The sequence below is a fragment of the Larus michahellis genome, chromosome 17, assembly GCF_964199755.1.
Source record: "Larus michahellis chromosome 17, bLarMic1.1, whole genome shotgun sequence".
Classification (NCBI taxonomy): Eukaryota; Metazoa; Chordata; class Aves; order Charadriiformes; family Laridae; genus Larus; species Larus michahellis.
This window is the reverse complement of record NC_133912.1, coordinates 2,691,807-2,703,842: the sequence shown is the minus strand read 5'-3', so window position 1 is coordinate 2,703,842 and position 12,036 is coordinate 2,691,807. Positions and strand designations below refer to the sequence as shown.

Here is a 12,036-nt window from a genome sequence, read left to right as displayed (position 1 = left end):
TGCAGCATCTTGTCTCCACAGTCTGAAGCTGTATTATTAAATCAGCAGCTTTCCCCAGTCTGCATTCAGCTCTGGAGGACAAGAAAGCACCACTCAGGGGCAAACGCACCTCATTCAATATCCAAAAGCAACCTCCTCATTAGCCATGCTGTTCTCAGCAGAAGACACCCCACTCTCAGCCCTCACAGCACCCACCCCGTGTCGCACCTACGGCTCCTAACACCTAGGGAATGGGAGTGAAGGGGGCTTCAAGAGAAAAACCTCCAACAACAGCAAAGTCACTTTTATTTTGTATTTGGCGTGTAAGAGTTTTTGACACAAGTTGACTATAGTGAACTCACACAGTGCTTCAAAGGAAAGCCCTGCCCTGAAATGCAGAGAAAAGCACCACCTCAAAAAAAAAAAAAAGATAAACAGTAACCATATTTTCCTGGCGTACCTGCTATTAAGGAATGGCAATTTCTTTCAATGCTGGGACTACACAAAAAGATACACAGACAAAAACTCTGGGGACATCATCTGCAGCAATCTCTCCAAGTCTAATTAAGGACATTCTGCTGAGAACACACCCGAGCCAGAGGCTGCCAAACACTCCTTTTTGTCCCTTCTCTTGAGATGGCAAAAATGGGGGAATATTAAAGTCGGGCAAGGGGAAAAGTCCACCTCCCTGCTCAGGGAGCCATAAAACCACTGCAGTATCTCAAATGAGAATCCACTTTATAATAATGGTGCATAAAACAGCTAATGTGATTTACTCCCCAGTGTAAAAGAGGCTTGCATATAGATTGGGGTTCCCTGCAGCAATAATAGCAGGGGCTCTTAGCTTAATCCTTTAAGTACTGAGCTCACTGACCACTCTTTTTCATTGCCAGCCACATGCAAGGACAGCAAGATTGTTACGAAAGGGCGTTTTACGACTACGGGTCTTCCTCCAGCTTTTAATATGAAAATGATTTATTATGCTCAAAAGGAACATCACATGTGTCTGCAAAAAGCTATATCCCACACTTAAGTTAATTACCCCAGCTTGCCTAGAAGGCAGAGTCGGTGCATTTCCTGAGATCCCTTGGCAAGAATACGCTTTCATTGCAGCAAGAAGGTTTCTAACCTCATTGAGGACTGAGTCACCACTGCCGTCTCCTCCTCTGCATTCCCATCCATCAAAGGCACAGATTGTTTCAAGGAACCCTGGCTCTGGTGCATTTTGGCTGAATGTTAATAATCAGGTAATATATAACCACAATATTTATGTTTTACCCGTGAGTTAGAAGTGGAAGTCATACATAGGGCTGGGGCAGCTAAGATTATTTATTTCCAGAAAAGGAAAAATGGCTTCAATTTATTTAGCCATATAATAAATAGACGAGCTCAGCCAAACACAAACTCACTCTTTACTCAAATTATGCATAATGAATCGATCTATCTACATTCTCACGGCACATCCATAAAAGCAACAATGAGCTGGAAGAGCTCTCTCAGATCTTCAAGGCTAGTCCTCCTCTATTGTGTCCAACCTGTGTCACACTGTCCTTTTCCTAAAGGGACACTGCCCAAGCGCTAAAGGTTAGAGGAGGACAGTCTGTTGCAACTATTCTCTCACAAAGTATCAGTTAAGTAGCTCAAAGTCGGCTTCTTACCACAAAATACAGGAGACCATCAAGCACTCCCAAGTGAGCCCCAAGAGGAGAGGTTAACATCCTCCTGGGGAACTACGACAGGCTGGGCTAGACACCTACTCAGAGATGCAGTTCCCGCTCTAAGAACATCTCCATTTAGTCCTAATTCTTGTATAACGAAGTGTTTCTCACAGCATCTGCCCTTCATCTCTGAGAGGGCAAAGAGACAAGTTAATTACACTTCTGTATATGCACATGCTGTTTTTAAGTCACCTCTCTTCCCATTTGCTCAATATCTACCTATCCACTCCAGCAGCTAATTTCTTCCTCCCATCCTCAGCTTCCTGAAAGTGTGATCACATTCTTCACATCGTCTTCTTCCAAATGTTTCATACTCTGAGGTCCTTATGATATCATCATCTCTTACTATCACACACCATGATTCTCAGGCTCCAGCTGCTTGAGGCAGTAACCCTGTCCACTTATTTGATTTGGTTTATAAATGATAGAGGGAGAAGTCTGATAAAGGAAAAAAAACAAAAACAACAACAAAAAAACCACACAAAAAAACCACAAAAAACCAACAACAGAGAAAACATGTATTTAAAGTACAACATGACAAAAAAGGAAAATAAAGGGTCTGTATCAAAACCTCCTCTGAATTAAATCACCCTTCTACTTCAAGCTCTTAAAATTCAAAAGACAAAACTACCTTGCTTCTGCACATACAAAACGCCACAACTTGCATCTTTCAGAATAGCTGCTCCTCTGAAGTACTACAGGCCACAGAGAACAAATTAGGCTATTTGTACATTAGAACAGGTGGAGACTTAATGTATAACACCAGTTAAGGGCTACAACACAACTTCTATTTCTGCATGTTTTAGTAGCGTGAAATAAAAGCGACAAATAGACCCAATCTCATGTTTAAGTCAAAACAAAATTCACAATACTAAAACAGCCTCTGTAATTAGCTACACTTATAAGCCAATTAAAATTCAGTTCGCACAGCTGACAGCAGCTGCAGGTGGTCAGAAACACACTCAAAGAAGCTGCTGGCTGCAGAGCAAATTACCATGAGAGAGCTCACCCAGGGATTTTCTTTGCAGGTTAGTAGTAAGGGTGCCAGAGGAGAGCAAGTGACAAACACATACCCATTTCTCTCTAAAAACAAGTTCTCAATTATTCCATCAGATAATAACAATTACATCGATACCTCATCCTATAATCAAGGTAATAATGCTGTCTTCATTTTAAACACCTAACACACAAGAGAAGCATGCAAAGTGCCAAGAAGCATCACAATTTGGGAGATAAGTTCTCCATTTAAGGACCGAGTAGAGAAATACGCCCTCTTACATTTTTTTCCCTGGAAACGAAGGCATTAGAAGGCTTGAGACTGTCAGTTATTTTCTTTCCACAAAAGACGCAAAGAACCCTCTTGTAAAATCAATTGACGATTTGTTGGCATTTCATCTTCTAATTTAACCAACAGAAAGGAAAAAAGAATTGAATTATTAAAAAAATAACAGAAGAAAGCTAAAGTTCTGTATAATCTCTATTCCCACTGAAACTCTGAAAGAGAAACGTTGATATGAATCTTACACACACCCAGCTTTGTGCTTGACCATTCTTTAAAGGCCTGTACGAACCACGAATAAATCAGTAATACACTAGGCAGGTTGATGCACAGATACCAAAAAGCACATTGCAAATACTGACCATTCATTTCACTCTCAGGACTATGAAGCTCAGTAGCCTAAACCAAGTATTTAACTCTGATCTACAGCCCCCTTCAAGATCCCTTCAGAGGGTCTTAGATGAGCAGTTGAGGGTTAAGAGGTGACCTTGCATAGCTTGAAGTGTCTCACACAAGGAAATTTAACCCTATAAAGGGTGAGGTCCCTTTAGAGCGAGGAGGTCTGAAAGACAGAGCACCAGCACCTCATTTTTCCACTCCAACCTAACAATTTAACAAGCTCGCATTAAATTCTGTAATGCAACCATGGCGCAGGAGAGGGAATATGGCAACTCAACGCCAAAACCTAGGTAGCAAGAGGTCCGCAAGATTGAACAGCGACATGCTATAACTGTATCTCAGACCACAGGAACAGGCATATTTGGCACAGGCAACCACCACCACTGGCACAAAGACCAACATTAGCAGAGCAGCAGCCAAGACCACAGCTTCCACTTGCAGAAGCTGCTTCTGCTCCCAGGTAGGCCTTGCCCTTTCCTCCAGCCCCTCGATGGATGGAAGCACCTCACATGGTTGGGAGCCAGCAGCAGGCCCAAACCCACCAGCCTGGTCCTGCTCTGCCCTTGGATGGCCACACAATCCCCAAGCTGGCACCTCATAGTGTTGGGGAAAGGGCTGCCACCCCTCCACACCAAGCCCCAGGGCCACCCAGCCCTGCTGGGGCCGAGAACGGTGCCCAAAGGACTGCCAAGGACCAGCCGCCCCCTCACCGCCCTCAGCTACCCTGAGACCGGACTGCAGGTCTCCCCCTCACCCGCTCCCCCTTATATACCCTCGGCGCCCCACCGCCGCCATCAACGGCAGCCAATCCCCTGAGGGGGCTGCGACGCCCCCTCCCCTAACTAAGCCAATGGGAGGCAGGGGCGCGAGGCACGCGGCCAATCAGGAGGCGCAGGTGTCCCGCCACCGCTCCCCAGTGTGAGGCACCCCCCCCGCCCCGAGAAAGCGCGAGGCGCCGCCAGCCCCCACTCCCCGTGAGGGCGCCCAACGGTCAGTCAGCCCCAACCACTGCGGCCCTGGGCGGGGGGGGACGGGGGCTGGCGGCGAGAGGCCGCGGAGAGGGGCCGGCCCGGCAAGCCGAAGGTAGGGGAGCCGGCCTAACCACGAGCGGCCCAAAGTAATGAGGGGGGTGGATAGGGGGGTGAGGCGTCCACAGTGCTGGGGGGGGACGACAAGATGGCTCCCACACCCACCCCCCCCCCCGCCGCTGAGGTGCCCGGGTCCGGACTGTACCATCCAGGGAGGGGGGGAAACCGGGGTGGGGGCAGCCCCATCTCCCTCTGTCCGGGGCGGGTGGGGGATCCCGGCTGAGGCGGGGAGGGGAGGGGGGGGCGGACTGTACCTCTCCCGCGGGGGGGGAAGGAAGGGGAATGACCCCCCCCACTCGCGCGAGCGAACGGTTTATCCCGTCCCCAGCGCTAAAGGAGCCGCCAGCTCCGGGCGCCATCTTGGGTGCGACTAAAACAACATCTCCAAAAACCCCCGGCGGGTCCCCGCGGCGCCCCGGGATCGGGCTTCCCTCCCGGACCGTCCCATCGCGTTACCTGAGGGGGTCCCGTGCGGGTGCCGCGTCCCGGCCGCCGCCGCCGGCCCCGCTGCGGCCCCAAACCCCCCCACCTGTCCTCACCTCACAATGGTAGCTGCAGAGCGGGAGGGGGCGGGCGGCAGCCCGGGCCTCATTACCATAATCTGCCTGGCAACAGGCCGCCGCGCCGCACGCTGATTGGCTGAACCGCCTCCGCCCCTGCAAAGATGGGGCACAAAATTCTTCGAGAAAAGGCTCGCAAGCGGCCAGGTCAGGGGGCAGGGGGGCAGGGGGTGGGGGGGCCCGATTCGACGGGGAGGGGAGAGGGGGGGGGACCCCTGCCCGGGCCTTTACTCCCCCCCCCCCACTTGATGCCCGAGGCCAATCGGAGCGCCGCTCTCATCCGCGCTCCGCTCCGCCGGGGGCCTTGCGGCCAATCAGAGCGCGCCTCTTATCGCGGCGCTCCGCCCCCCTGCTGGGGGAGGAGGGAGGGAGCGGGGGGGGGGACACCGCGAGTAGCGCCCCCTGCTGGGAGGGCGGGGGAGGCGGGCGGGGCAGGGCGCCCCCTGCCGGCGGGGAGGAGCCGGGGGGCGGACTCCGAGTGACGGGCAGTGATTTATCGGGGCGGGGGGCGGCCGGGACCTCCTTTTACACGGCGAGGGGGGGCCGGGCCCGTTCCCCTCGATAGCCCAAAAGCCCTAGGGGGTTCCCGGCCACAAGCCCCTCAGAGTATAATCCTCTGAAATTGCGTCAAAAATAGCATTTCACTGCAATTTTACTCATACATTTACAAACTAAAAGCTGAAGCGAGAGCTTGTTACTATCTCTCGAGGAGCGGCCCATGAGGAAATGCCCCCAAAAAGGGCTGCTTCTGCCCAAAGGGATCCGACTGGAGCTGGCATTTGTTGGGTTTTTTTTAACGGTATATGTGTCTGAGTTCTAAATGTCAGCTCAGAGACAGATAATAATTACTACTGTTCAGAAATTTAACTAATCGGTCATTCCAGTGGGTTTATGGCTGTAGCTTTGTCGCTGTTCTTCTTAAAGAGGTGTTTGTATTATGGTGGCACGGAAAAAATACTGCTTCTCTTATTCTTTATTTGACATTAGCATACGCTCAGAAAGCTATTTGATCTAGTAGTTCCATAGATATTTCTTAAATAAGCCGATCTCTGTGTTTAGTACCTTTTAAGTTTATTCCAAATGGCTTCATGAGCTGTGTGTACATAATAAACACTGTTCCACTGAAGCGTGGGCAGCACCCGATCCTGCAATGGGCCATTGTGGCCAATTGACCCAAAACCCAGTAACAGAGGAAGGGTAAATTCTGGTTAAAGATGAATCACTGCTTTTACAAAAATGGGTTCTGCTCATTTTCTGCCCTGGGATAATAGCGAGAGGGTCAGATCTTGGTGCAATTAAGCCTACTTCTCCTCTAGATCTATCTTTTTAAAGGCTTATAAATTAAGAGGCGCAGGTGTATACTGAAATCATCCCCTCTTGTACGGACCTGTCTCTTCCATGAGCAGTCAAGATAAAGAGAGATGCAAATGTTCTAACTTGTGTTTTGTAACTTAACCTTAAACAAGAAAGAATTTTAAAACTGAAATGAGCAGAATTAGGAGAAGCTCAGGGTTGTTTTTTTTTCCCCCCCTCCACAATACTTTTTTGCTCCTCGGGGCAGTTCTCTCATTTGAATTACGAGAGTTATGGAGTCAATTTATTCCTCTAGCCTATAAAAACAGTTTCAATTTCATTTATACCACGCTGAAGCATTGCGATTAACAAATAGCACCAGTAAATACATAAGACCAAACAAAACTGCTTTATTTCCCATAAGCTTTAACAACTATATGTATTACTTCTTTTAAAAAAATCAAAGTGTTTTCAGTGTTGCATTTTTATTTGGGATTTCCAAGAGCCTCCCTAACATTTTGGAGACTTACTGGCTGCAACACAAACACGCTATTGTGCCATGTTTTCATACAGACACGTAGTTCTACAATCGGGCACAAACCAGCGCGGGACCTCGGGGTTGCCCTTTACTGGTACACGGGTCACATTCTGGAAGTTATTCCACAGGTTATTTCCCCGCTCCCGCCTCTTAGCTTGCAAAGGCGGGTTCAGTGCAAGTGTGCAGTGGATGCCCCAAGCTGCCAGATGCAGGAAGACGATACTGTTCCTATTCAGCATCTGCAGTATCTGGAATCTGATGTAATGCCTATTGTATTTCCCACATTTAATGTGTTGTTTCTGATGCTCCAGCACAGGCTTTGTTCTTCCCATAGCCTCACGCTGTCAGAGAGAGAGAAGCCTTCACCGTAGGTTAATTTATTTATTTCTGATCGTCATAGTTCAAATAAGCTACATAAAATAACTTCCCCTTTTGCCTGTACGGTCTGGAACAGCGCTGCAACCTTTTGTCAAATCGTCCTTTTCCCCTTCATCTCCTGGATCATCAGCTCTGTATCTCCATCTCTGCATCACCTCACTTGTACATTGCTGTTTCAGCACTCCTCTGCTGCACGTGTCCCATCTTCCCTGGATTCTCTCTTCCCTCTGGCCACTCCAAGGCTCATTTTTCCAGGATGCAGCATCATCTCCCCCATTGAAGCATACATACCAACATCCTCCCTTCAAGTGCCATTTTCTACCCCATTTCAGGTTCCAGATGGAAAAGCTTACTGCAACCCCACCCCGTTTAATTTACTTGCGAATATCTCTGACCTCTTCCAGTTGAGCCTCTTCATCCATTCCCCTCACCTCTAAAACCACTGTCACAAGTCTTTGCCTTAAAAAACAAGCCTTCCACACCTGAACGACAGCTCCCTAAAGCTGCTCATCAACCCTCCATCACCTTTCAGACCTCTCAGAAAGCTTTCTTGTGTCTATACCTCTTTATGGCTGGTTCTGTTGGGGTTATTTGCTTTTTCTTCTTGACATTATCCCTTTTTGGGAAGGATGTAGGTTAAAACATGACCAAGAAAAATGCTCAAGTGCTGTAAACCCTTTTGAGTTATAGAAGCAGATGATGCCTCGCTGGCCCTGTTGACCTCCCTGACTACATCTGTGCATAATAAATAGGTACTTCTGCCTAGATTTCTAAATTAAACTGCGCACAGAATTGGGCTGTGCATTGTGGTACCCATCTAACTTCCCTTGTGCAAGTCAGCGGCTGGCATTGATTTAAAACACCAATCTAGAAGATGGAAAAACTTCAGCTCTCTCCCTGTTTCAGTTAAAGCCTGCTAAATAATAATGCAACTGAAGTGTAATTACTTTACATCCTGCACAGAGAATACAAAACATAGTGGAGGTAGCGATATGAGTTTACTGGTTTAGAGCAAGCCAGAGTAAATTTAATTAAGGTGGCCTCATGTAAAACACAGACAAATACAACAAAGTTACCCTATTTCGGTTCTCAGGGTCATTTCCTACCCCCCCCAAAAAAGTTGAACTACTTTTTGTTTTTTTAAACAAGCTGAATTAATCCCCTTATACTACAAGGAAAGGTTTGACTAGAATAAGTTTGGGGGTTAGCATATTCTAATAACATCTACCAATCATCTCAACGTTTTACTTAAAACTAAATAAAAAACATACCATTAGAGAAAGCATTTCATCGCGTACACTCACTATCGGCTGCCCTTCTGCCTGCTCCGTACCCACCCAAATGGCATTTATCCCCCAGTATTTAATAAGAAATATAGGCAACAGGCACAGTAATAAGACTGAACAGTTCACATAGCCTCCCCCCCCCGCCATAATCTTTATTGTGCATTTGGTAAAAAGGTACATCAAATCTTGGGAAAAAGGAGCTTTTCAGTTCATTGTGAAAACCCCTTTGCAAAGCCATGCTGTGGGATAGGGATGGGAAAAGCGAGTTCTGGCTGCAAAAACGCCTGGAAGGAGAATACTTCGGCGCTCACACACCGATATCCCCAGCTCCATTAGAACAATATTTAAGGCTGCTGCTTCTGATGGTGTCTTGAGATCTTTGGGTTTAGGGGCGGATAGAAATCAACCGAAAGAGCTTAGTGTTTCGCAAGTTTTGATGTAAACTGCCTGTTTGCTGGCTTTCGCAGGGCGAGAAACATATTTTTCATTCTTGTGCACAGCTGCTACTGGGGAGTCCTGGCCCATAAGCACGGCAACCAGGTGGTCATGGTACCAGTAAATGCCCCAGCTATTTACTGGTTATAGCAAGTACAGGAACACCAATGCAGCAGAGTTGTTCTTTGCATTGCAAGACTTAATTATTGGAGCATTTCCCGGCATTTCTGTGCGGGACAGATGTAGTTCAGCTCCAAATCCAGGTCAACTACTTCTTCATCTGAGATTACTGTTTATTTAGTACGTGCATTTCTTCTCTGGGAAAGGTGTTCAGCCGTGAATAGCCTTACAATAATTAAGTGGAAGTACACAACTACATTGATTTTTCACTCACATTCAGGTGTCACCACTATCCACTGCTGGTTACATAGAAGCATTGTCATTAGTAGGAAATAATTCATGCATCAGCTGCAAAGTAAACACAGAAGCTATTTAGGTTTCCTCTCCATTAAGCAAGCTGGGATGACTCAGAAAACTATTAACAATGCTTTTTGGTATTTCTCTGTTTGCTACAAAGTTGAATAAAGGTTGAATATTCTCTATTAAAATGAGTCTTGTATCTAGGCATTATAATGAAACCTTTAAAAAAATCGTCATAAGGATTTGAAGGACTTTTAAGTTTTCTAGAAAGTTTCCCTGTCTCCAGCTCTGGGAAAGGACTTGTTAATACACATCTTTTTGATAGTTGTTTTCAGAAAAGCAATGGTGATACAATAGAGTCAGTCTTACCCAGCCTCTGTTGGGAAGAAAGGGCTCTTGAGAGATACTCCTCCTGCTCCGGATACACTTAGTAGATAAAAAAAGAGAGACAACATGGAAAAAAACAGTGATAACTTATGGTAGATGTTTAGACAACAGCCACATTTTAAAAAAATAACCATATTTTATGGTCTAATATATGTACCAACCATACACTCTTGTTTTTCTGGGCATTTCATAAAATAGCAAAGAGTAAACCCCCTAGGTGAGAAGACTCAGTATTATTTTTCAGTATGTATAAAGATTTTTTTCTGTCAGTCAGTCTTCATCCTTCCCTAGAATTTAGAAGTCTAGAAATCTGACTTTCTCATGGATGTAGGAGTTGGCAGGGGGGTTTCCAAGCCATAGAGTCCTCTCCATCGCAGACACCACAGCATATATAACCTGAGCAGGCTTTCTTGTAGAAGAAACCGAGAGTTTTGTGCTTGCAACCTTGAACAAGAGACTGAAAACAAGTTTTTTTCCAAGGCCTTTTTCTACTTATTTGTTCTTGTGCCAACATTTTTATGCAGTTTAAATAGGGAGCTTTTTTCTTTCCCTAGTGTTTACTCTCTTAGTGTATTTATAGACAGCAGTCACAGCCTCTCCTGAAGTTTATTTTTTTAGACTAAGCAAGCCACATTTCTTTCATCTTCTCTGGTATAACACATTCTTCATTCCCCATCCACCTTACCAGCCCCTCTGCTGGAGTGGGGCAACAGGGCTTTTAAAGAAGCAGCTTTCATCTCGTGTGATACATTTTCCAAGGCAGCTTTAGAAGCCTTTGTTGATTTCTAAAAGTAAAAAAGCTCCCCTGGGGAAGCCTCTAGCTTTTATTCAAGAACCTAGATGTCCAAGTTTGTGAGAGGACTTGTTATCTACAGTCTCACTCTTCAACACCTGAAGAAGATGGGCAAGGCTTACCTAGAGATGGCCCTCAGAGTCACTTCAGCATCCATGTAATCAAGCAAATTCAAGAGAAGGGGACAGATCTGAGGTCCAGGAATTAAATCCACAGGTCATGATGTAACCTGGGAAGGACAATTAGGATTAGACAAAGTCTAGGAGCCACTTACCAAGTCCATAGCAATGAGACCACTTCAAGAACAAGCTGAGAAGCAAAGCTAGATATCTATACCCAGGTATAACTGTCCCTAGACTGAAGCCCAACCCCCTTCTAGGATCACTCAAGCATGGAAGGAGGTCCCTGGGCTCAGCTTAAGTAGAGCTCCTGGTGCTGTGGGTGGAAGCCCCAGGTGAAGCTGCTCAGGGTCGGTAAGATTTATAAGTGGCCTCTGGGCCCTAGCAGGATGCTGTGTTGTTGCCTGGGTGCTGTGGGGAGAGCTTTGGCCTTGTACTAGTACTGATTTTCAGCAAAGTTGGGTGTTTGTGTTTTTTTCTGAAGTTTTATTTTAGTTTGTTGTAAATGTAAGGCTTGCACCATTACTATATTTATTAAAATCTTATGCATCTGGTTCAAAAAAACAGTTTATGATTTTGGAGGTGGTTGCATGCTCTTTTTTTTTTCTGAGGTATGAGTCTTTCCTTACCCTATTTTCGAGTTTTTCTTTTGTCACAACAATTACCAAGTTAGCCCTTTGAAAAGAAAAACCACCCCTGAAATTTTCTCACGGGGGTCTGGGATTTGGTGGTTTAAGTGGGAGAAAAACAACCTTTGCAGCATCAGCAGCGCTCTATCACTGTCAACGCTTTTGATGTGGGAGGCTGGGGCTAAGCACCTGCCCCTGCAGCAGTGGGGGGCTCTATTGATTTAGATGTCGCTTTGGATTGCGTTCGAAATATTTTTTGCAGAGCAGTTCTCTGCAGATGGATGTGTCCGTCAAGAGGATGGTTGTCTCAGCAGAGAAGTGTTTACTTTAGTGACTGATTAGTTTAAAGGAGGGGATGTTTTGAAACTAAACTGGGTTTGGAAGGTAAGTATAATCTACCCATGCTGTAGATGAACACTGGAATGCCTTTGGAAACAAGTGTCTTAAGAGAACAGCGGGTATCAAATGGAGGAAATATATAGCAAGAGCCAAGGTTTGTCTGGGAGTTCAATGCTGCCTTATCTCTAAAGCTGACCGAAAGAAAATAGAATCATAGAATCTTCATGGTCGGAAAGGACCTTTGAGATCATCGAGTCCAGCCGTACACGCACAAAAAAAAACCCCTGCCTGAGACAGCCATTAAGATTGAGTCACTGCCCTGGTGCAGGTGGCTACAAATGGGAAAGTGCTGTTGCCAGCCAGACTGGAAAAACATGAAAATTTGTTACCCAGAGC

General features: G+C 46.3%; 1 protein-coding gene and 1 long non-coding RNA gene across 22 annotated transcripts in view; both read right to left on the bottom strand.

The window, feature by feature from the left end:
* The window catches only part of PRDM10 (PR/SET domain 10), a 46,261-nt gene extending 41,186 nt beyond the window's left edge, over window positions 1–5,075 (bottom strand). For 4 of the 19 annotated variants that reach the window (XR_012583986.1, XM_074560864.1, XM_074560879.1 and 1 more), the window contains exon 1: window positions 2,976–4,123. The gene's annotated coding sequence lies outside the window, so the exon portion shown is untranslated. Of the gene's footprint in view, window positions 1–1,916; window positions 2,870–2,975; window positions 4,138–4,717; window positions 4,841–4,919 lie in introns of those variants that run through there. The other 15 variants (XM_074560865.1, XM_074560869.1, XM_074560880.1 and 12 more) reach the window with 13 other exon arrangements.
* Window positions 5,076–8,934: 3,859 nt separating this feature from the next.
* Window positions 8,935–10,940, bottom strand: LOC141732324 (uncharacterized). 3 transcript variants are annotated; one of them, XR_012584066.1, is made up of 5 exons: window positions 10,890–10,940; window positions 10,676–10,782; window positions 10,076–10,217; window positions 9,743–9,799; window positions 8,935–9,421 (listed from the first exon to the last, which is right to left on the bottom strand). It is a non-coding gene; the product is annotated as an uncharacterized LOC141732324 (long non-coding RNA). The 3 variants fall into 3 exon arrangements; XR_012584067.1 differs by having other exon boundaries at window positions 10,076–10,204; XR_012584068.1 differs by having other exon boundaries at window positions 10,076–10,169.
* Window positions 10,941–12,036: the final 1,096 nt, after the last annotated feature.